Source organism: Helianthus annuus, chromosome 11, assembly GCF_002127325.2.
Source record: "Helianthus annuus cultivar XRQ/B chromosome 11, HanXRQr2.0-SUNRISE, whole genome shotgun sequence".
Classification (NCBI taxonomy): domain Eukaryota; kingdom Viridiplantae; phylum Streptophyta; class Magnoliopsida; order Asterales; family Asteraceae; genus Helianthus; species Helianthus annuus.
The window spans coordinates 119,415,281-119,440,732 of NC_035443.2; the positions used below are offsets into that span (position 1 = coordinate 119,415,281).

At 39.7% G+C, this 25,452-nt stretch overlaps 1 long non-coding RNA gene across 2 annotated transcripts; it reads left to right on the forward strand.

Annotated features, from left to right (window-relative positions):
- On the forward strand, positions 1–3,260 carry LOC110890109. 2 transcript variants are annotated; one of them, XR_004872412.1, is made up of 3 exons: positions 1–535; positions 631–914; positions 1,943–3,260. It is a non-coding gene; the product is annotated as an uncharacterized LOC110890109 (long non-coding RNA). The 2 variants fall into 2 exon arrangements; XR_002564223.2 differs by lacking the exon at positions 1,943–3,260 and having other exon boundaries at positions 8–535; positions 631–1,009.
- Positions 3,261–25,452: the final 22,192 nt, after the last annotated feature.

The following is a 25,452-nucleotide window of genomic DNA, read 5'->3' on the forward strand; positions in this document are numbered from 1 at the left end:
CTTACTCAATCCTCTATATAACACCTCTCCCCTCTAAAACTCCCAACAAATACACAGACATAAAGGTCTTCCTCTCTCTCTCTCGGTTATACACAGGGAACAAACACAGTCATATATTTGTCTCCTGCCCTTCAATTCCCACACCACACACACACAAAACAAAAGGAAAAGAAACACAGAGAAGCCAAACAACCCCTCTCCCTCTCCGGTGCTTTTTCCGGCGGCAAACTGGCTCCGATCGGAGCTCCGGCGACCACACCCACACCGGTAAACCCCCCCCCCTTGTTACAGAACTGAAACAGACCACCACCACCACTAATCGGTGGTGGTGCGGTGGTGTGGCAGTCGAGACGACAGAGAGAGGAACGGTGGCGCGTGGTGGCGCGTGGCGGCAACGAGCAGAAAGAAAGAGAGAGAACGCAGCTAGAGAGAGAAACTCGGGAGAGAGATGAACGGAGGCGGAGCAGCGCCGCCGCTCACGGCGGCGGCAGTAGCGGCAGGGCGGTGGTTCGAATCTCGGTCCAAAGAGTTTCCGGTAAAAACCCATCACCTTCATCTTTGTTTCTGAAACTTGATGTTACCAAAGATGTAATTTTCGAGTAGTTCTGAGTATGGTTCGAGTTTGTTCAGGCTCAGTGAAGTCTCGGCTCAGTTGGTTCAGTTGCGGGTCAGTTTTGGTCGCACGAGTACGGGTCAACAGGAGGCTCACATAGATCGGTTTCAGGTCACTTCAAGTTGCGGATTCAGGATCTTGTTGTTGGTTCGGGTCTTGTTCGGCACGAGTCACGGCTCGGTTTTAGGTTCGGTTCGCGCATCGGGTTCTCGGTTCGGTCAAAACAGTCAACAAAAGTCAACACGGTTGACTCGGTCAACTCAACGAGTCGACTCGGTCAATATCCCGACGCGAAGACTCGGTAAAAATTAACGTCACGTTTATTTTGTTATTTTTATAATATTATTACTTACGTGACAAACGAGCTCGAACCGATATAAAATAACGTTTAGTTTATACTTTGTCGTCTTATAAAATTATATATATATATTGAGTATATGGTTGGATTGTTGTTGAAAATTTATTTGAATTTGATAAAAATAACGACACTTAGTTGTCGGGGCCGTCCAAAAACAGAGGAAACTCTGCCCGTTTTTCGAGAAAACCCGTAAAATAAAACGAGTTTTATTATAAAAACGTGATTTTCTTGTAACACGACAACTATTGTTATAAAGCGACTTTTACAAGATACAAATGTAAAGTTCCTTCGACAACGACTTACAACTTACGAGATACAACGATACGGAGATAAATTTGACGACAAAAATAAATATAGTTATTATTATATTTATTTCAAACAAACTCGAATCTTTTTATAAATAAATATAGTATATATATTTATTTCAAGCATCGCGTAACCCGAAGTCGTTTCATCAAAATAAATGTAGTATATATTTATTCCAAATATCAAACGACACGACAATTGTTTTGCTAAATAAATATAGTTTATATATTTATTTGAAGTCATATACGACACGAGTCCTTTTATAAACTAAATATAGTTTGTATATTTGTTTCAAACTTGAAACAACGCGATGATACTTTCGCAAAATAAATATAACTTTTTGTATTTATTTTATACGCCTAGACGGCACATACGTATATTTTTGGCAAATATACACAAGACGTAATGTATATAATACAAGTTATTATATATTATTTTCATACGAAGCGCGATACGAGTTTGTTATATGATATTTTCATAAGAATATTATTTTTTTTATATACACGTACGACTTCATAAAATGAAGCTAAACGAATACAACTTAGTCATTCTCATTAAGTTAACTATTTACCGTCGAATCGTTCGATTAACGATTCGGTAGAGCTCGATGACACGTAGTTTAGATACTGCGTTTATTTAGAAACTTATTAGATATTCCGTGTTAGGAATATTGTAGAATGCACGCTAGCAAGTCAAGTCTTGGAAACGACATCATCGAAGTCGTAATTAGCTAGCTTTACACAGGAATATTCAGGCGAGTTCATAACCCCCACTTTTTACTGTTTTACATTCTTTTTGTAAATGTTTTCGGGGTGGAAAGTCATGCACGATTTTCAGAAACATACAAAGTTTTGAACAAACGCAAAACTCGTATTTCTAAATCATATCACGAATGGATTTCGAGGAACTCAAATGATTTACGAAAGGTTTATACTAAACATACCGGTTTTTACAAAACAAATGCTTATTCTCGAAATATGAACGATTTTTTTTTTATAATTAAGGAGCCAGTCAGGGTGGCTGGGAAGGTTCAGTCAGGGTGGCTGGGAAGGTTCAGTCAGGGTGGCTGGGAAGGTTCAGTCAGGGTGGCTGGGAAGGTTCAGTCAGGGTGGCTTGGAAGATTCAGCCAGGGTGGCTGGGGTGGAATATATGTTATAGTAATTACGAATAATTTTTACATGGTATGGTTAGCGTAAGGGGGTTTACTATTTAGATCATGTGAATGGGTAGGCGGAAACTTGAGGTCATTAATCCTCAGGGTGGGGACCGAGGGGCAGGAGCGGTAGATCTATTTGGGTGTAGCGAGCCCAGTCTCAGGTCCAGCATAACGGACCTTGGGATGACTTTGTTCCCGACGCATAAATTTGCTAGGTTTGAGCCTTCCTACTTGCATTTCACACATATCAATGGCCTTGCAAACCATTGGTGATCTCTTTTTCCTTATCTGCTACATACCAGGGATTTTATACTTACGGAAACTTTTAGTTCATACAATTTAGCTACCGTGTTTTATACAAATCCAAAGAATTATGGGGGTATAGAGTCAAAGTCAGGGTGGGCATTGACGGTTATGCGAATATTACAAATACAAGGCTTTACAAAAACATGGTTTTATGAACATGACGTGTTACAAACACAACGTTTCCATATAACTTGGCAAGAAAATGATTTTTAAATTCATTTTCTCAATACTAATTCGAAAACCGGTTATTACCAAAGATTTATTTCAAACCTTTCACAACTCAAAAGATTTATTTCAGATCTTTTACAAACAAACTATGAACTCGCTCAACCTTATGTTGACTTTTTCGCATGTTCTTTCTCAGGTTACTTTTCAAACAATGGAACGGTTGGAATAGGAAGACCATGAAGAGTCGAGTACTTAGTGGCGTTCATTTTCTAAAAGACTTAGATTGTTTGCTTCCGCTGTGCAATGAAGATACCAGTCCAGTCACGCCAATGCTCTGATAATTTCGGGGTGTGACACTCTAAGCACAAAACACAGCACTTTAATTAACATATCAGCTTCTGGCTAACTAGTAAAGTGCCAAACATGAGGAAAATATTCCTGACACTTCGGGGAATAAGTTGTGTCACTAAAAATGTTATTTACGACACTTAAAAGCTTTGTTAAGCACTTTAACGGATTGCTATCCAACCGAACAACCGGATTTTACCCGGGACATAAAAATATTGACATTAACAATATTGGTCTTTTTCTGAGCCAGTTAGGGTCCCTGAATACCCTAACACCCGCATTATAGCACAACACACCACTAACTGAGTTAGTCCCTAAATCTAACTTGGTTTAACCTAACTAATACTTAACTAACTAGTTGAAATCGAACTAGTACCCCCCCCCATTGGAAATCGGCCCAAACCAAGAGGACAAGACTTGATTTCTTTTGAATATTAAAATCCTAGTTGTCTAATATCTAGACAACACATTAAACATTAGATTAAAACTTCCTAATTATCTATAAGTAGTAGACTTGGCACAAGAGTTCATCACATTCCATTTTTCAACTTCAAACACTCCTCTCTCTCTCTCAAAGGCTTCGGCCGAACCCCCTTGGGTCACCACAACCATTTTCGAGTTTGATCTTGCAAGCTTCAATCATCTACAAGTGTTAAGGGTCGCATATAAGGAGTCTTGGTGCACTCGGAGTTCGAAGGACCACTCTCTCTTGCTTTTATCCACCCCTTTTTCGCATAGAATCTTCCCTAGCCTCGAGCTAGAGGTATAATGCTTAAAACACTCTCTCGAACTATTCTAAGGTGGTTAAAATGTGTTGTAACGGTTAAAAGTCGGAAACTTACAAGTTGAAGCACAAAAGTCTACTAAAAATGCTAGTATTGTTGGTTAAAAGATCATAAGTTGTGTAAATGATGTAGTAATTGAAATTTGTGGTTATCTAGGCCCGATCTATGTTGTGGTAGCTCCGATCACCATTTAACCCGGTTTGGTTAAGATCATGGATCTTGACATAAGCTTGTTTTGAATGGTACAAGGGTTAAAAGGTGAAACTCTACCACACGAGAAACATGAACTTGTGTAAAAGTATTTTTACTTGTAAAATAGTGTTTAAAACGGGTGGATCTACGTATGTACAAATGGTATTTTCATAGAACCAAGCGTCAAGAAAATCATGTTTTCTAAAAGACGGATATCACACTAACAAGTATGATTTTTATAAACCACAAGTGTATAAAACACTTGTGAAATGAAAAGTTTCGACAAAATAACAATCTTTGTGAAAGATGACGGGAAGTTGTAAAGATGGGTTTACTCTAAAAACGAGGTTTTTACGAGATTAAGCTACTTTATATAACAATCCACAAAATATAATGGGATTTACACTATAGTTTCGGAAAAACTACAAGTTCATGTGATTTATGCGATTTACATACTTGTCGATTAGTTGATGTGTCGGAAATTGTTGATTGAATAAAGAAGTTGTTGAAATGATTTTGTAAAAGAAAATGATACGCTTGAAAGCGTGGCCACCTCCAGTTACAGGGGAAACTCTGGCGAAATTTTTCTAAAACCTAACACTTAGAATTATTTACAAGTGTTAGAATTATTTTTGACATGTTTTCAAAATATATTTCACCACGACTTTATTTACAAATATTCGGAGGTGGGATTTTCACAAAACTAAACGTGATAAATATGTATTTAGTAAATATATTTTCACAGCACTGTTTATGATTATTTTGTGAAAATACACAAATATTATTTTTAGAGTGAAAATAATATTTTCGAACGTTAACAGATCCAAAATAATACGAACGCCTCTACGATAACTATATAAGTTACACTGGTAATATTTATTACCACTCGAATGATAAGACGTAACTTACGCATTATACGGAAATATTTACGAACGCGTATTTTATCAACGTATTATTTTTGGGGAAAATTATGTGAAATGAAAATATAATATTTTTGAGAAAAATATTTATATTTTGGAATTGGAAATAAATATATATATTAAGTGAGACTTAATGATATAATTCAAACGCACATGTATTAAATCCCCCATCCTTGGGAAGGAGATTAACTACCAAGTATATACGAAAAGTAAACCCGAAATAGTTGTCTGACTATTTCCCAAAAACTTAAACTATAAAGCTAAGGCACGGCCGTCCGTCTAATAGAGTTAGCACATGTAGGTCGTTGCACAGCTGCCTGATTTGGAGTACTTGGTAGAGACGCACCGACTGTGAGTTCATGTCCCCTTTTTCTCATAACTGTTTTCAGTTTTCTAAACTGCGGGGGTGAAATACATATTACTATGATTACGAATATTTCTTACATGGTATGGTCAGCTAAGGAAGGAACTGTTAGGTTATGTGATTTGGGTAGGTGAAACCTTAAGAACATTAGTCCTCGTAGTACGATCGAGGGATACAAGTGATAGGCCTATTTGAGCATAACAAACCCCACCCATGCGCCCTAAGGTTGGACCATGTGGTGACCTTGTCTTAACACCACCCATGCGCCCGCAGGTTGGACCATGTGGTGACCTTGTCGTAACACCACCCATGCGCCCTAAGGTTGGACCATGTGGTGACCTTGTCCTATCCCCTCCCATGCGCCCGCAGGTTGGACCATGTGGTTACACATTAACTGATAAGTTTCCTTATTTGCTTTCATACCAGAGTTTACAAAATATTCACACTTACAATGATTATAAAGGTTTATTCGCGCGCACATACTAAACACATGAACTCGCTCAACATTATTGTTGATTTTTCAACTTACATGTATTTCAGGGAACTAAGGGATCTGGCACGGTATGGCACGTTTTCCCACTGCACTAGTACGAGGTCATCCGGGGTTTAGGGAATGTGACTCTTTCCTGGACAAGTCACAGTCCTTAAACCGTGTTTATGTCATGTTTGTGTTGTTGAACGATGTTATGGTTGTTAGGGTGTTTTCCCGCTAAGACAATGGTATTGTATTAGAATTTTAAACTTAATGGATGATCTTGCATGTTTTAATTCATATAGCTTTGTTATGATTAAGCTATGGTATTAAGAAGTCACACCAAATTAACCACGCTTCCGCAAAGCCAGGGTGTGACAGCTTGGTATCAGAGCCCTGATCATAGCGAACTAGGATTCCTTCTCGAGTCTAGACTATGATCACTAGGGCTCTCACGAAAACATTTTTACTGCATACCACTTAAGTCCAGATCCAAAACGTTTTTACAAACAAATGTTGAGCACATTTTATTTATTATTTATAGGCTCAGTCTTGGAGGCTGAGGCTCGGTCTTGGAGGCCGAGGCTCGGTCTGGGAGATCGAGGTAGTTGGCTAGTGGGACTAGGAGAATCGGCTAGTGGGACTAGGAGAATTGGCTAGTGGGACTAGGAAGAGCAGTCTGAGAGGCTGGGAGGCTAGTGGGACTAGGAGAATTACTTGATTTCTTACTTGGTGACTAATATGTTTATACGATTATATGATTGATTGTTATACGTATGTGTCACAAACGCCATGCTATCATCATGTGCTAGAAAGATGGACACTACGAATCCCATGGCCATAGTACCAGACGACATAGTTTCATCGGAGCACGAGGTGTACATTTCCGATACTACCGGCACAGACAATGACGACTTTCAACCCTTTGCGCTGCCTGATGTCGTAGCAAAGCCTGCTGATGGCCATCTTGTTGGGAATTTGCCACTCGCGGTGAACCCTGCTCCTGTGCCCCTTGCCGTTTATCCCATTGTTGATATGCCCCCGACATGGCCTCTGTCGACGATAACGATCTACTAGAAGAGGACCCATTCGAGGGCGAGGCCCTATTGCTGTTGGTATTAGCCTATTGCTTGCGGACGCTCCTGCGGGAGAAACTCATGCCCATTCCCCTATCCCAGACTCATTTGAGTTTCTGACATCCGCATTTTCGCATATACAAGGAGTGCAGCACCATTCACACGATGCCGACCCTGATACGGCGTCATCAGCTGCACCGTTTCCCGCACACAGCTTTGGGTTTGATCACAGTATTGAGGGTGATCTTGTTTTTCCACCTGGTTTTGATCCAGACCATGACACGGAGTTCATATACTCAGACCAGCCCTTGGAGGATGCTGTGGTCCCTATCGACCCTATGTTTGATGATCCAGCTGATTTTGAGATGAAGTTTGTTGATCCGGAGCCCGCTGTGGCCCCTGAGCCAGGAGTTGCTCCCGACCCCGCATTGGAGCATGACCCTGTTCATGCCGATGCACCTGCTGTTGCTCCTTGATTGATCATCTGCTTGGACGAGAGAAAATTTGGGGTAACTGTGCAAGACAATTTATTATTACGGGGGCCCACGTAATAACGACTTGTAGTGCACAGAAATCCTGGTGGACTCTGCGGGTCAAGCTAATGAAAACCAATGTGGCAGGAAATAACTCGAACACAAATGACCAAGGCGATGAAGCCTCGAGTTTATTCTATTTCAAGCAACAAGCCAAATTGGCAAGCCTATGTGAAGGCTCAGAAAAATTTATTTCCCCACCCATACATTGTGTAAAATTGGGTGAGTACATGATGGCTTATGGTGCTATGTATCTCATAGACAATTGGAAAGTTGTCTAACCCACTTCATGCCATTTCGGCAGAAGAGAATGCCACCCAGGCGTGACACAAACACCAGTATGTTGCCAAGGATAGAAGCCGAGCTGCAAAAACGCAACTCACAGGCAATTCCACGACATGAAGCTCTCCGCTTTTTGCACAGCAATGGCACCACTGGGAACAACCCCCCCCCCCCCCCCCCCACTGGCTGCACCTATAAGCAGTCCCTGAACTGCAAGTCTTAGAACCTTGACGAAACAGGAGGCGTCGTGGCATTTGTTCGTTGGTCCGAAAAGACCGACTCCATTCTAAGAATGAGTAACTGTTCGCCCCAACAGAGTGTTACCTATATCTCGGGGTTATTTCTAGATGGCACACTCTCATAATGGAACCTCCAGGTTCAGACCCAAGGTACAAAATACATCTAATACACTGAGCTGGGACGAGCTCAAAGGAATGATGGAGAAGAAGTACAAATTCTAGGGCTGGAAACCAGAAGCGTGAGATAGAGTTCCAGAATTGAAAATGGACGGACCAGAGATTCCTGAATGCATCCAGCAATCTCACGACTTGTCTAGGGTCGTCCCCTACTTAGTCAAACCGGAGTTCAAAAGGATTGAACGATTCATTTGGGGACTTGCACCCCAGATCAGGGACATGGCTACTATCTCGAAGCCCTCAACCATTACAGAGGTTATCAATATGGGTGATTGATTTATAACATGAGATGTTATGTGATTGATTTATAACATGAGATGTTATGTGATTGATTTATTTATAACATGAGATGTTATGTGTTGATATTGTTGTATACTTACGTACACTTTACTTACTATGACCTGACCCATATGATCATCATTTAGAAGATGCCTCCAAGACGGGATGTACGCATACCCACCAACGAGGCGGAACTTCAGGGAATCATTGCTGCAGTCATCGCACAATACGAGGCCCATCACTCCGAGCGCAACGGAGGTACCTCAGGAAATAACCCATCCAACGGCTGCACCTACAAGCAGTTCTTAGGCTGCCAGCCCCTACATTTCGACGGCAAGTGGGGGTGCCGTAGCCTTCGTACGCTGGATTGAAAAGACGGACACTGTTTTGCGTGCGAGCAAATGCGCCCCAAGAGATCAGGTCACGTACATTTCCGGGCTGTTCCGAGATGGGGCTCTGTCATGGTGGAAACTTCAGGTTCAGACAATGGGCGAGGCTGCTGCGTATGCTCTATCATGGGATGAGCTGAAAGAGCTGATGCATAAAAAGTACTGTTCGAGAACAGAAAGCCAGAAGGTAGAAACTGAGTTCTGGAACTTGAAGATGGAAGGTCCAAAAATAGCTGAGTATGTGGAGAAGTTCCAAGTTCTATCGCGTATCGTTCCTTACATGGTAGACCCGGAGTTTAAGAGGATTGAGTGTTTCATTTGGGGATTGGCACCCCAAATCATGAGCATGGTAACGGCATCAAAGCCTGCAACAATCACTGAGGCCATCAATCTAAGTGTAGCCCTGACGGAAGAGGCAATCAGGATGAACAAATTTTCAACCTCTGAGGAGAAGAAGGAGACTCATGTAGAGTCATCTGGGAACAACAAGAGGAAGTTGGCGAATTTCAAACAGGGTACCCAGTCGAGTAGCGACGACAAGGCCAAAAAGAGAAAAGAGTACACGGGTATCCTACCAAAGTGCGACAACTGTCGACGTCACCATAACGGGCGGTGTAGATATGGAAAATGTGGTAACTGTGGCAAGGTGGGACATGTCAAGGAAACGTGTCGGCAAGGTACTAAACATGGAAATAGAGGTCAAGATGGTAACGGAAATCGCGGAGGAAATAACGACGACGACAACTATCAAGGCAGGGATGGTGACGATCAAGGCTGTGGCCAAGCATGTTTTAATTGCGGTGATGTGGGGCATTTCAGGAAGTATTGCCCTAAGAACACTCAGGGACGTGGATGAAAGCTCAACAGCGGGGATAGAATCCAAGCGTGGATATCGGTACGTCTCATAATAGTCAATGTTACGTTCTATTTGACAGTATTGTCAAATTTTAGCTTCAGAAAATATAGTTGTTTTAGTAGTAAGTAACCTAGATACCCAGTTCTCGATAGAACAAGCCTAACGGAAGCTTCGATGTGATAATTGGGATGGACTGGTTGTCGAACAACCCGGCGGAGATTGTCATCCGCACCCCGACGACGAACGGAGAAATGATTGTGATTCATGGAGCAGGATACGCTCCTACGGATTATCAGGCAAAGAAGACACAAAAATTTTCGCACCAAGGGATGTGTTGTTTTTCTGGCACACATTGTGGATAAGAAAGCTGAAGAACCGAAGATCGAAGACATCCCTGTCGTGAGGGAATATCCAGAAGTCTTCCCAGAGGACTTGCCTGGCTTGCCGCCTCAGAGGCAAGTGGAGTTCCGCATTGACTTAGTTCCAGGCGCCGCGCCTGTGGCTAAGGCACCCTATAGACTTGCCCCATCTGAGATGCAAGAACTGTCTACACAACTTCAGGAGTTGTTAGACAAGGAATTTATCCGACCAAGCTTCTCGCCTTGGGGAGCTCCGGTCTTGTTTGTCAAGAAGAAGGACGGTAGTTTTCGTATGTGGATCGACTACCGGGAGTTGAACAAGCTGACGATTAAGAATAGATATCCTCTGCCAAGGATTGATGATCTGTTCGACCAACTTCAAGGTTCAAGCTTTTACTCCAAGATCGATCTTCAATCTGGATACCATCAGTTAAGGATACAGGAGGAGAGTATCCCAAAGACAGCCTCCAGAACTCGTTACGGGCACTACGAGTTTCTGGTCATGCCGTTTGGGTTGACAAACGCACCTGCAGTGTTCATGGATTTGATGAACCGAGTTTGTAAGCCGTATCTGGATAAGTTCGTGATTGTATTCATCGATGACATTTTGATTTATGCAAAGACGAAGGCTGAGCACGAGCAGCATCTTAGAGCCATTCTGGAGCTGCTGAAGAAAGAACAACTGTACGCTAAATTCTCTAAGTGCGAGTTTTGGCTACGAGAGGTGCAATTCCTTGGGCACGTGGTAAATAGAGATGGAATCCACGTGGATCCAACCAAGATCGAGGCGATCAAGGATTGGGAAACGCCAAAGATGCCAACCGAGATTCGGCAATTCTTGGGTTTGGCTGACTATTACCGAAGATTCATTGAGAATTTTTCAAAGATCGCTCAACCATTGACGCTCCTCACGCAGAAAGACAAGAAGTTTGATTGGGGAAATCAAACAGGAAGAAGCATTTCAGATATTGAAAGATAAGCTTTGCAACGCGCCAATCTTAGCCCTACCAGAGGGTACAGATGATTTTGTGGTATACTACGATGCATCGCGTCAAGGATTGGGTTGTGTGTTGATGCAACGCCAAAAGGTTATTGCCTACGCGTCACGCCAACTGAAGGTACATGAAAAGAACTATACCACACACGATTTGGAACCCGGCGAAGTGGTTTTTGCTTTAAAGATCTGGAGACACTACCTTTATGGTACGAAGTGCACAATCTTCACAGATCACAAGAGCCTCCAGCATATATTCAACCAGAAGGAGTTGAATATGAGGCAAAGACGATGGGTAGAGCTGTTGAATGATTACGACTGTGAGATAAAGTATCATCCAGAGAAGGCGAATGTGGTCGCCGATGCCCTAAGTCAAGAAGAGAGAATCAAGCCCATAAGGGTTAGGGCTTTGGAGATGGTTATACGAACCGATCTTCCTTTACGCATTCGTGCCGCGCAGGAGGAAGCTCTCAAGAAAGGAAACCTTGAGAAGGAATATCTCCAGGGGATGGAGAAGCAATTGGTGCCAAACGAGGAAGGAACGTTGTGTTTTGAGAAAAGGATTTGGGTTCCTCTGTTTGGTGGTTTAAGGAAGGTTATTTTCGATGAAGCTCACAAGTCGCAGTACTCTATCCAATCCTGGAGCGGATAAGATGTACCAGGACCTTAAGGATTATTATTGGTGGCCTAGGATGAAAGGCGATGTTGCTGTTTATGTGAGCAAATGTTTAACATGCGCCAAGGTTAAGGCGGAATACCAGAAGCCTTCGGGACTTCTGCAACAACCAGAAATTCCCAAGTGGAAGTGGGAACAAATCTCCATGGATTTTATTACGAAGTTGCCAAGAACGCCAAGAGGCCATGACACTATTTGGGTAATAGTGGATCGCTTAACGAAGTCAGCGCACTTCTTACCTATCCGAAGGAAGGATAATACAAGCAAATTGGCCGAAATTTACATGAGAGAGATTGTTACACGCCATGGAGTACCTCTCTCAATCATCTCCGATAGAGACGGAAGGTTCGTATCGAGGATATGGCAATCCTTCCAGGAAGCTTTTGGCTCAAAGTTGAATCTGAGCACTATTTTTCACCCGCAGACCGACGGTCAAAGCGAGCGGACGATATAGACTTTGGAAGATATGCTGAGAGCATGTGTGATGGATTTGGGCAGTAGCTGGGATAAGCATTTGCCTCTGGTTGAATTTTCATTCAACAACAGCTACCACACCAGTATTGGTGCCGCGCCTTTCGAAACTTTATATGGGCGCAAATGCAGATCACCGCTCTGTTGGTCTGACGCTGGTGATAGACAGTTGGTTGGTCCTGATGTAGTCTAGGAAACCACAGACGAGATTGCACAGATCCGAGATCGCATCAGTGCGGCTCGTGACCGACAAAAATCCTACGCGGATCTAAAAAGGAAACCTCTAGAGTTTGAGGTAGGAGATATGGTTTTGTTGAAGGTATCACCCTGGAAGGGTGTGGCACGCTTTGAGAAACGTGGAAAGTTGAATCCGAGGTATATTGGACCGTTCAAGATCTTGGAAAGAATCGGGTTAGTAGCGTACAAGTTGGACCTACCCGCTGAACTGAATGGAGTTCACGATACATTCCATGTATCCAATCTGAAGAGGAGTCCAACTCAAGTCACCGTTGCCATTCCCACCGACGAAATTCATGTTGACGACACGCTCCATTTCGTTGAAGAACCCGTTGAAGTCACGGATTGGAAAGTGAACAAGACCCGCCGGAGCAGTGTCAAGCTTGTCAAAGTTCGTTGGAATGCTAGACATGGTCCTGAATTCACCTGGGAGCGTGAGGACCGAATGAAAGAGAAATACCCCCACTTATTTCCTAAGAACCCTGCTTCTACAAGCAGAACTTAAAATTTCGGGACGAAATTTCTTTAACGGGGGGAGAATGTGACAACCCTCACTAAACCAGGTATCCGTACTATTTAATTAATAATTAATTACTGCTTAATTACTGTGCTTAACTGAAATTGCTGATGAACTGCTACTTGATTTCTAATACTTGTATATTCCTGCATCATACTTTGATTTCCGTCACTACATTATTTACATACTGAACTCTAGTGACAAACGTGATGCACAAAAGCACAGTAGCATTTGAACGGATAACCTATTGAACATGCTGATAAAGCCAGCATCAGGCAGACACTGCCTCTAAGGCCTGTATGAGCCAGAAATATTTTACTACACCCATAGTGAGTGTAGGGATACAAGGGTTGTAGAACTGCGTCTCTAGGAATAAGATATAATGACTGGATGTGCCTAAAACGTACTCTAAGCACAAAACACAGTACTTTAATTAACATATCAGCTTCTGGCTAACTAGTAAAGTGCCAAACATGAGGGAAATATTCCTGACACTTCGGGGAATAAGTTGTGTCACTAAAAATGTTATTTACGACACTTAAAAGCTTTGTTAAGCACTTTAACGGATTACTATCCAACCGAACAACCGGACTTTACCCGGGACATAAAAATATTGACATTAACAATACTGGTCTTTTTCTGAGCCAGTTAGGGTCCCTGAATACCCTAACACCCGCATTATAGCACAACACACCACTAACTGAGTTAGTCCCTAAATCTAACTTGGTTTAACCTAACTAATACTTAACTAACTAGTTGAAATCGAACTAGTACCCCCCCCCCATTGGAAATCGGCCCAAACCAAGAGGACAAGACTTGATTTCTTTTGAATATTAAAATCCTAGTTGTCTAATATCTAGACAACACATTAACCATTAGATTAAAACTTCCTAATTATCTATAAGTAGTAGACTTGGCACAAGAGTTCATCACATTCCATTTTTCAACTTCAAACACTCCTCTCTCTCTCTCAAAGGCTTCGGCCGAACCCCCTTGGGTCACCACAACCATTTTCGAGTTTGATCTTGCAAGCTTCAATCATCTACAAGTGTTAAGGGTCGCATATAAGGAGTCTTGGTGCACTCGGAGTTCGAAGGACCACTCTCTCTTGCTTTTATCCACCCCTTTTTCGCATAGAATCTTCCCTAGCCTCGAGCTAGAGGTATAATGCTTAAAACACTCTCTCGAACTATTCTAAGGTGGTTAAAATGTGTTGTAACGGTTAAAAGTCGGAAACTTACAATTTGAAGCACAAAAGTCTACTAAAAATGCAAGTATTGTTGGTTAAAAGATCATAAGTTGGGTAAATGATGTAGTAATTGAAATTTGTGGTTATCTAGGCCCGATCTATGTTGTGGTAGCTCGGATCACCATTTAACCCGGTTTGGTTAAGATCATGGATCTTGACATAAGCTTGTTTTGAATGGTACAAGGGTTAAAAGGTGAAACTCTACCACACGAGAAACATGAACTTGTGTAAAAGTATTTTTACTCGTAAAATAGTGTTTAAAACGGGTGGATCTACGTATGTACAAATGGTATTTTCATAGAACCAAGCGTCAAGAAAATCATGTTTTCTAAAAGACGGATATCACACTAACAAGTATGATTTTTATAAACCACAAGTGTATAAAACACTTGTGAAATGAAAAGTTTCGACAAAATAACAATCTTTGTGAAAGATGACGGGAAGTTGTAAAGATGGGTTTACTCTAAAAACGAGGTTTTTACGAGATTAAGCTACTTTATATAAAAATCCACAAAATATAATGGGATTTACACTATAGTTTCGGAAAAACTACAAGTTCATGTGATTTATGCGATTTACATACTTGTCGATTAGTTGATGTGTCGGAAATTGTTGATTGAATAAAGAAGTTGTTGAAATGATTTTGTAAAAGAAAATGATACGCTTGAAAGCGTGGCCACCTCCAGTTACAGGGGAAACTCTGGCGAAATTTTTCTAAAACCTAACACTTAGAATTATTTACAAGTGTTAGAATTATTTTTGACATGTTTTCAAAATATATTTCGCCACGACTTTATTTACAAATATTCGGAGGTGGGATTTTCACAAAACTAAACGTGATAAATATGTATTTAGTAAATATATTTTCACAACACTGTTTATGATTATTTTGTGAAAATACACAAATATTATTTTTAGAGTAAAAATAATATTTTCGAACGTTAACAGATCCAAAATAATACGAACGCCTCTACGATAACTATATAAGTTACACTGGTAATATTTATTACCACTCGAATGATAAAACGTAACTTACGCGTTATACGGAAATATTTACGAACGCGTATTTTATCAACGTATTATTTTTGGGGAAAATTATGTGAAATGAAAATATAATATTTTTGAGAAAAATATTTATATTTTGGAATTGGAAATAAATATATATATTAAGTGAGACTTAATGATATAATTCAAACGCACATGTATTAAATCCCCCATCCTTGGGAAGGAGATTAACTACCAAGTATATACGAAAAGTAAACCCGAAATAGTTGTCTGACTATTTCCCAAAAACTTAAACTATAAAGCTAAGGCACGGCCGTCCGTCTAATAGAGTTAGCACATGTAGGTCGTTGCACAGCTGCCTGATTTGGAGTACTTGGTAGAGACGCACCGACTGTGAGTTCATGTCCCCTTTTTCTCATAACTGTTTTCAGTTTTCTAAACTGCGGGGGTGAAATACATGTTACTATGATTACGAATATTTCTTACATGGTATGGTCAGCTTAGGAAGGAACTGTTAGGTTATGTGATTTGGGTAGGTGAAACCTTAAGAACATTAGTCCTCGTAGTACGATCGAGGGATACAAGTGATAGGCCTATTTGAGCATAACAAACCCCACCCATGCGCCCTAAGGTTGGACCATGTGGTGACCTTGTCTTAACACCACCCATGCGCCCGCAGGTTGGACCATGTGGTGACCTTGTCGTAACACCACCCATGCGCCCTAAGGTTGGACCATGTGGTGACCTTGTCCTATCCCCTCCCATGCGCCCGCAGGTTGGACCATGTGGTTACACATTAACTGATAAGTTTCCTTATTTGCTTTCATACCAGAGTTTACAAAATATTCACACTTACAATGATTATAAAGGTTTATTCGCGCGCACATACTAAACACATGAACTCACTCAACATTATTGTTGATTTTTCAACTTACATGTATTTCAGGGAACTAAGGGATCTGGCACGGTATGGCACGTTTTCCCGCTGCACTAGTACGAGGTCATCCGGGGTTTAGGGAATGTGACTCTTTCCTGGACAAATCACAGTCCTTAAACCGTGTTTATGTCATGTTTGTGTTGTTGAACGATGTTATGGTTGTTAGGGTGTTTTCCCGCTAAGACAATGGTATTGTATTTGAATTTTAAAACTTAATGGATGATCTTGCATGTTTTAATTCATATAGCTTTGTTATGATTAAGCTATGGTATTAAGAAGTCACACCAAATTAACCACGCTTTTGCAAAGCCAGGGTGTGACAATTTGATCCCAATATTTGTTTATTAATGTTTGATATTTTTCATGTTTTGATTTTCGTTCAATTTCAAACTCTATATCGCTTTCTAGAGAGTTATACGCAAACTGGTGCGTAAACGTAATTAGTTTAATGCGACAAACACTCTGGAACATCAACATATGCTTAACATACCTTAAATAACCCTTACATAACTTAGAAATAAGTTTTGAAGGCTTTGGTATGGCAAAATCAAGTTTATTTGCTTACAGGGACTAATTTCAACAAACTGCGAAAGTATGCCCATTCGTACTGTAACGGACATTCCGGAACTTGATCATAAGTTAAAAATACCCTAAATATCCTTCATGTAGCTTAGAAATAGGCTTTGAGGGGTCCGGTATGCTAAAATAAACTTTTTGGTCATTCAGGGACTAAAAGCGTCAAAAAGCGCATAAGTTTGCATTTTCGCGCATAACTTACGTTCTGAATACATCCGGACATCCAAAAATTTATGTAAGCATTAAAATATTTTATTTTAGTGTTTGGTATAGGAAAAATCCATTCGTCGCGCAATTTGGATCATTTTTCGCGTTCGTGCGCATTTCGTCGTAATTAAGCGAATATCGCGATGGTACGACCAAACGAACCGACATCCGGCATATTTTTGAGCATGTTTCATATCCACTATGTTTAGGCATCATTTTAGGGCCCTAAAGTTGGCTTAACGGGCCTTAGATGTGTCGGAAATAGGCTTAAACCACTGCAGGGACCATTTCTACAATTAATGAAAGCTGTTGCTGAACTATGGATCTCAGGCGGCCCGCGTAGCCCCTGTATGACTCTTACGCGGGGCGCGTAGGATCACCAGATCTGCACAAATTCATTTCCAGCCTGTTTCGAGCTGTTCCACCTGATTTTCTCACTTGCAAATGGTATTTTATCAATCTATGGGCCAATTTTAATGCGCCCATGGTTTTGCAAAACCATGGGTGCATGTGTACGGCGATGATCGAGGCACGTTTTTCGATGAACGATCTTAACGGTTGTGCAAAAACTATATAAACCCCACCCCCATTTTCTCAAACCCACACTTTGATCAGATTTTTTCCCTAAGTTGAAGGATAAAACCTTCATACCTGGGAATTATTAGATCAAACTTCCGTTCTTGGACCCGTTGTAAGTCCTCTTTCGTTCTTTTATGCGTTTTTAGCTTAAAAGTCAAACTGCATTTGACTTTCTGCATTGACCAGTTTATGGCCAACTCTCGTTTGAACTTCATAACGTGAGCGTAATCACGATGGTCATAGTCCTTTGTGGCTATACCTACTGATTACCACGTTATCTAGGCTTAGTGACGAGTCGTAGTTTCGGCTAAAATGCGTATTCTTGCGTATTTTGTAACCAAACTACTCTTGGGTATCAAGACCCTTTGTCTTGATACCAAACCTGTTTTCAAACCTTGTTAAACATGTTTTAACATGTTTAGCTCGTCACTTTTAGATTTAGTGCTTATATACGGTCGTAAGGTAAGCGATCTAAACAATCGCTTATACTTTCGAACCCGACCCGTTTGGTCGATCATTAGGATCTGACCAACCACTTTAGGTGACCATAGTTGTATAGGGAATAACCTTCCGAGGTTATACCTTATGGTCATGACGTTTAGTTGGTTGTATGATAGGTAGTATATATGCCTTAGGAAAATTACCAAAATGCCCTTTTTACGCCAAAATTCATTTTAAGCATATGTAACATAAATTTTGACATCTAAACTGATTAGGCAACAATATTAGACATGTTAAGGCATATTTTACTTGTCATAGGACTAGTTAAGCGGTCCGAACGCATTTTACGCGAACGACTCGTTAAAGTAGCGTAAGCTACCTAAACGGGTCGTAATGGGTCATAAACACTTAGGTTAGGTTTCATTTTAGTATGTAGGCTTTGTTAAACCCTATTACATGAGTTCCCATACTCATTTGGTTTACGAACCCTCATTCTATCCTATCCTCCGGTTTAGGTCCGTTTATTAACGTAGTTACCTATATTAGGTGCCGTTTGATTCCGCGACCATTATTGCTTTGCATGGTGGTTATCTAAAGACTATTGAGCAATCTCAAGTGAGTACATAGACCCCTCTTTTACTGTTTTTCAAACGTTTTGGGGTGAAACACATGTGCCTACTTGTTACTTTCGTGTTTTTCGTGCTTTCATGACATATACTTGCTATGTTCATTAGTACACATATAGTACATGATTTGAATTATGCTTTGCTATGTATGTTGACTGAGCATGCTAGCACATTGATTTACATTACATTTCTGCTATGTATGTTTACTTAGCATGCTAGCACATTGTTTCACATTACATTTTATACTTTGTATGTTAACTTAGCATACTTAGTACAATCGTTTTACATTACATTTCTGCTATGTATGTTTACTGAGCATGCTAGCACATTGATTTACATGACTTTTCTGCTTTGTATGTTAACTTAGCATACTTAGTACATTATTTCTCATAACATGCATACATTTGGTATGACATTTGGTTTGTTCAACGGGACTAAAATACATTCATTAACATTAGCTACGCCGCTCAGTAGTAAGTAGTGGTACCATAGGACTTGACAACTCCCATTCCTGATATCCTAGGTTTGTTTGGATATAAGGAATGACTGAATCTGAAAACATTTTGATAACCTTTACTCTAAGGTTATCCTACAGTCTCAAGGCTTGAATGTATACGTTTAACTTACCACATAAGTGTTTGTATCAGTAAAGCATGCATTTATTTTGCAAAACATGACTTTTGATATATTCAAAATACTTTGTTTTGTACATTTTTACATTTGGTTTAAGTAATCACATTTTACTTACCATACACAACATTTGTTACACATTATATGATTTACATTTTGACATTAAACATTTGACATGGTTTATACATTAACATTTGACAATTGGTTTAAACATGAACATTTTACATTGGTGGTTTGTTTAAGTGATTTAAGTAACGAGGCGTGTGTAATATGATACAAGCATGGTGGATACGCCGCTGGTACTTCCTATATATAAGTGCTTGTATGATATTACATATTGTAGCGTTATCTAAATCATTTCAAATTAGACATATAACATTTTACATAAATAACATATTTTTCACAGGACATTGTTTTACCAAACAATTTGTTTTACACATCATTCTTTTATATAATCTGATTTCTTATCGCATTTTCATATGCTTCATAAAAGAGAACACTTAACAAGATTCATGACTAATTTTTATTAAACATTTCTTTAAACTCAAGTCATGAATCCTATTTTCACAAAACCTATGTATCTCACAGGCATTTTTATGCTGACGTACCTATTTTCACATGTCTTTTCAGGAGCTGTTGCATAGGATGATCGGGACACACTTAGGCGGACCTGTGCCTTAGTGACTTAAAACAAAGCTAGAACTAGTTTAATTATGTGATGTACTCTTGTTTCTTTTTGTTTAAGACAATGTAATCCGTTTTGTTCATAAATAAAATATAACTTTTAATGCCATGGTTGTGAAACAATAATTCTGTTACAACACTCCTCGACGTTTCCGCCACGATTTGATGTTTTACGTGGTCGGGATGTGACAATTAAATTTCGAACGCATAGGAAAAAGAATTGCCTAAAACGGACAAGTAGATAAAAAGTTATGGCTGTTTAAAGTTTGATTTTCGATAAAAACCATAGCTGGCAGATATGCAGGTCCCAGATGTGGAATTGCTGGAAAATGGTCTCCCTCGCGCCACGCGAGGGAGTGTGATGGATTGGGCGCGGCAGGCGAAGGACAAGAGTAAGCCTCTCGCGTGGCGCGAGAGGCATAAAAACTAGGAAATTTGTTTTTAATTGTTGTTTGATGCTTAGAACTGGTTTAATCCTATTTTTAAGTTATCAAAACTAACTTTTAAGTTGGTTTTGATCGTAGGTGATTATCAAGAGAACCCGGTTGTAGATCAAGCGCAATGAAGAACCGAACACGATCATGTTACAAGCTTCCGCACATTATTACGTCGTCGTTGTGAACAACAAATTTAATTACATTATGTTATATTGCTTATAAATTGTAAAAGTTTTAAAAATAAACCCGTATTTTGTAATGTATATGTGCTCATTATCACATGTTTATTTTTCGTAAATTATACGAAAATCGTTAAATAATAGCAAGGGTGTTACAAGTTGGTAATCAGAGCTCATGGTTAAAGAATAAAGCGTGTTCGGTTCGAGGCTTGATCGTAAATCCGGTAAGTACATGTATGTTAATAGTTTAGTAGGATTAAAGTGTTGTGAACAACACATAGGGTTATTGTGTAATACACATTCCCCCAATGAAAATGATTGGTATAGTTAACGAAATCACGTGCGTTGACACGTACAGTAAAAGCCTTGTATTACAATACGGGCATTTATTAATGTCGAAATTACTGACCTTTGTAAATGTTTAGTTGAAGGATACTCGCATCTGAAGATGGCGAGAGTGTAACAAGTGACGGACATGACAGAGGAACGGTCCGAAGTACGACAAGTTGAGTATGCTCGTCAAGGACCTAAATTGCATGATAATCGCGAACAAGGTTAATGACATGGAAAGCCCGATAGGGCAAGCATTTACAGGTGCACATTTTAAACTTATTGCACGAATTGTAATATGCAACAAATACATAGAGACTGACCGTTGCATATGTAACTAAAAACTTGGAAAAATCCTGAATAGAATACCTATCCAGGATATTATTTCCAAGAAAACTAAATAGAGGTGTTACTTACATGGGATGTAATGTGAAAATTATAAAAAGGGCATGTATATCAGATGTTGATCGCTTACTCTGGCCAAGTAAATAGTGAACACGTGGTACCATGAACTTTTATGATGGACATACTTACATTCGATGTAGTAAAGACGGGGTGAACGGGATAAATTAAAAAGGTACCCAAATGAATCAAACAAGTAAGATGTTAGATAGTGAATGTAAACGCAAGTTGGATGACGGAAGCGTATTCCGTTAGAACAACGAGCCCGAGAGAAGGGACAAGGATCAAGGTAAATGAAAATGAAAATACAGATCGACTAATAGGAATGCTAAGGCATAGGGATAAAAGTTTGACTGCCACAAGTGATGAAATTCACATGGACGAGTCAAACGAATTAAATGAAGAATAAAGGACGTGATTGAATAAAAGCGATGGATTTCGCTAAGATAACTAAATAAGTTAAAACGAAGTCTAAAATCATATTAGAATGATTACTTGGAAAATGACTTCGGTAAAGATATCCGATAGATGAGTATGATTTTAAGAATATGCGTAAACCAAGAGACGGGAACACGGATTAGAAATTCAAAAGACTCGGATTATGGGTCATGACTAAAAGACGATAAGATTTTGCAAACAGAAATTTTTGATAATTACGTTCAACTATTTTAAAGTAAACGGGTCGAACAAAGAACCAAGGTTGACGTTCATAAGTGACGAATTTTCACTCAAACACGTCAAACGAGATTAATAAAGAATAACGCTGGAAAATGAAAGTAAGCGCAAGCTGAATAATGAAAGCGCGAAATATTAATGAACCTATGTGATAGGTCGTAAAAAAGTATAGAAAGGAAAACGCAAACCAGTGAAACTGGAGTGTTAATGTGACACCTGTGTCACCGCGACAATCAAACAAATACCAAGCCGATGAAATATTGTATTTCATACTTGGGATCTTGTATAAATGTGTGTATCTTTTGCACATAACAATTCTTGTTCAATTTCAAACTCTACATCGCTTTCTGGAGAATTATACGAAAACTGGTGCGTAAACGTACTCAGTTTAAATGCGACAAATAATCCGGAACATCAACATATACTTAACATACCTTAAATAACCTTTACATAACTTAGAAATAAGTTTTGGAGGCTTTGGTATGACAAAAACAAGTTAATTCGCTTACAGGGACTAAACTTGACAAACTGCGAAAGTATGCCAATTTGAACTGTAACAAACATTCCGGAACATGTCCATAAGTTAAACATACCACAAATATCCTTTACATAGCTTAGAAATAGGCTTTGAGGGGTTTGGTATGCTAAAACAAACTTTTGGATCATTCAGGGACTAAAAGTGTCAAAAAGTGCACAAGTTTGCACTTTCACGCATAACTTACGTTCTGAATACATCCGGACATCCAAAAATTTATGTAAACATCCTTATATTATGCCTTAGTGTAAGGCATGAGAAAAATCCATTCGTCGCGCAATTTGGATCGTCTTTCGCGCTTATGCGCATTCCGTCGTAATTAACCGAACATCGCGACCGTTCAGCCACACGAACCGACATCCAAGATATTTTTTATCACATTTTAAGTTCCCTATACTTTAACTTCATTTTAGAGCTTTGAAATGGGGTTAACGGGGCTTAAACGTGTCAAAAATGCATCAAATACCAAGTTTTGGGGCTGCAGGGACCAAAACTGTAAATCTGCCAAAGTGAGGGCTTACGGACCGTAAGCCATCACCCATACGGTCCGTAAGGAGTCCCTAGTACAGCAGATTCAGTTTTAACTGCAGTTGCCTCTTCAAATTAGTGAAAGGTCAAATTCCACTTGCCTCTTCTGAACAATAAGGGCCAAATCTGATGTCCCATAAATGTTGCAACAAGTGTATGGACAATATCAAAGCACGTTAATCGATAAACGATCCTAACGGTTATGCTTTTCCTATAAATACCCCCCCCCCCCCGCCATTCTTGCAAAAACCTACAAAAATCTGATCAAAATGCTCTAAGTTGATGCCATTGCTTCATACCTGAGCTCTTTGATCAAGATTAGCATTCGGGGACCCTTCGTAAGTGTTCTTTCGTTCTTTTATTCGCTTTTCGAGTCCGAAAGTCAAAGTTTTGTTTGACTTTCTGTGTGACCAGCCTATGGTCAACACGAAGTTCATGGAACTTCATAACGTGAGCGTGATCACAATGGTTATTGTCCGTAGTGACTATACCTACTGATTACCACGTTATCTAGGCTCAGTGACGAGTCGTAGTTTCGGCCAAAATGCGCATTCTTGTGTATTTTGTAACCAAACTACTCATGAGCATCAAAGCCGTTTGTTTTGATGCCAAACTTGTTTTCTAAACTTAGTTAAGCATGTTCTAACATGCTTAGCGCGTCACTTTTAGTTTAGTGCTTATATAGGGTCGTAAGGTAAGCGATCTAAACAATCGCTTATACTTACGAACCCGACCCATTTGGTCGATCATTAGGATCCGACCAAACACATTAGGTGACCATAGCTGTAACCTTCCGAGGTTATACCTTGTGGTCACGATGTTAGGCGTTCCAAACGCGTTCTACGCAGACGCATTAAGGTAGCATAAGCTACCTAAACAGGTCGTAATGGGTCGCAAGCACTTAGGTTAGGTTTCATTTTAGTATGTAGGCTTTGTTAAACCATATTACACGAGTCTCCATACTCGTTTGGTTTACGAACCCGCATACTATCCGATCCTTACAATTTTGGTCTGGTATATTAATATAGCTACCTATTAGGTGCCGTTTGATATTCCGTGATCTCTAGCATTATTTGGTCATTATACAAGAACTACAAAGCAATCTCAGGTGAGTACATTGAACCCCATCTTTTACTGTTTTCTAAACTGTTTTGGGGTGAAACGCATGTGCCTACTTGTTACTTTCATGCTTTCCGGTTTTCACATCATATACTTGCTATGTTCGATAGTACATATATACTACATGATTTCATTGTGTCTATGCTATGTATGTCCGTTGTGTGCATACTTAGTACATCACTTTACAATACATTACATGCTATGTATGCCCATTGTGTGCGTACTTAGTACATTGCCTTACATTACATGCTATGTATGCCCATTGTGTGCGTACGTAGTACATTGCCTTACATTACATGCTATGTATGCCCATTGTGTGCGTACCTAGTACATTGCCTTACATTACATGCTATGTATGCCCATTGTGTGCGTACTTAGTACATTGCTTTACATTACATGCTATGTATGCCCATTGTGTGCGTACTTAGTACATTGTTTTACATTGCATTTTCGTTTCATATGCTCATCCAGCATATGAACACATTATGCTACATTTTGAACCGTTGTAACCATTTGACTATGTGAACCGTCTTAACCCTTCAATTATATGAACCGTTTGTAACCATTGAACCGTGTAAACCAGTTGTATCCGTTGACATGATTTACATTTGACAATAGACATTTGACTATACATAAACATTTCCACAATTGTTAGATACTTCATCTTGATGGTTTGGTTTGAGTAAGTGATCTAAGTAACGAGGCATGTGTAATATGATACAAGCATGGTGGATACGCCGCTGGTACTTCCTATATATAAGTGTTTGTATGGTATTACACATCGTAGCGTTACTTGAATCATTTCAAATTGAGACATATAACATTTTATACAAATAACACACTTTTCACGAGACATTGATTTACAAACGACTTGTCTTATACAAACTCATTTTACATGGTTATCCGTTTAACCATACCGTGTTCTCTTATTTATATATATCATCTGATCTTATCGTTTTTCAAATGCTTTACAAGACAAAGCAAATTACAAGGTTCATGACTAAACATTTTCTCAAACATAAGTCATGAATTCCGTTTTCACAAAACCAATGTATCTCACAGGCATTTTTATGTTGACGTACCTATTTTCACATGTGTTTTTCAGGGGATGATGCATAGGACTTATCAAGACATACTTAGGCGGACCTGTGCCTTAGTGACTTAAAACGAGACAAGAACTAGTTAATTTATGTTATGTATTCTTTGGTTCTTGTTTAAGACAATGTAAACTTTCATGTTT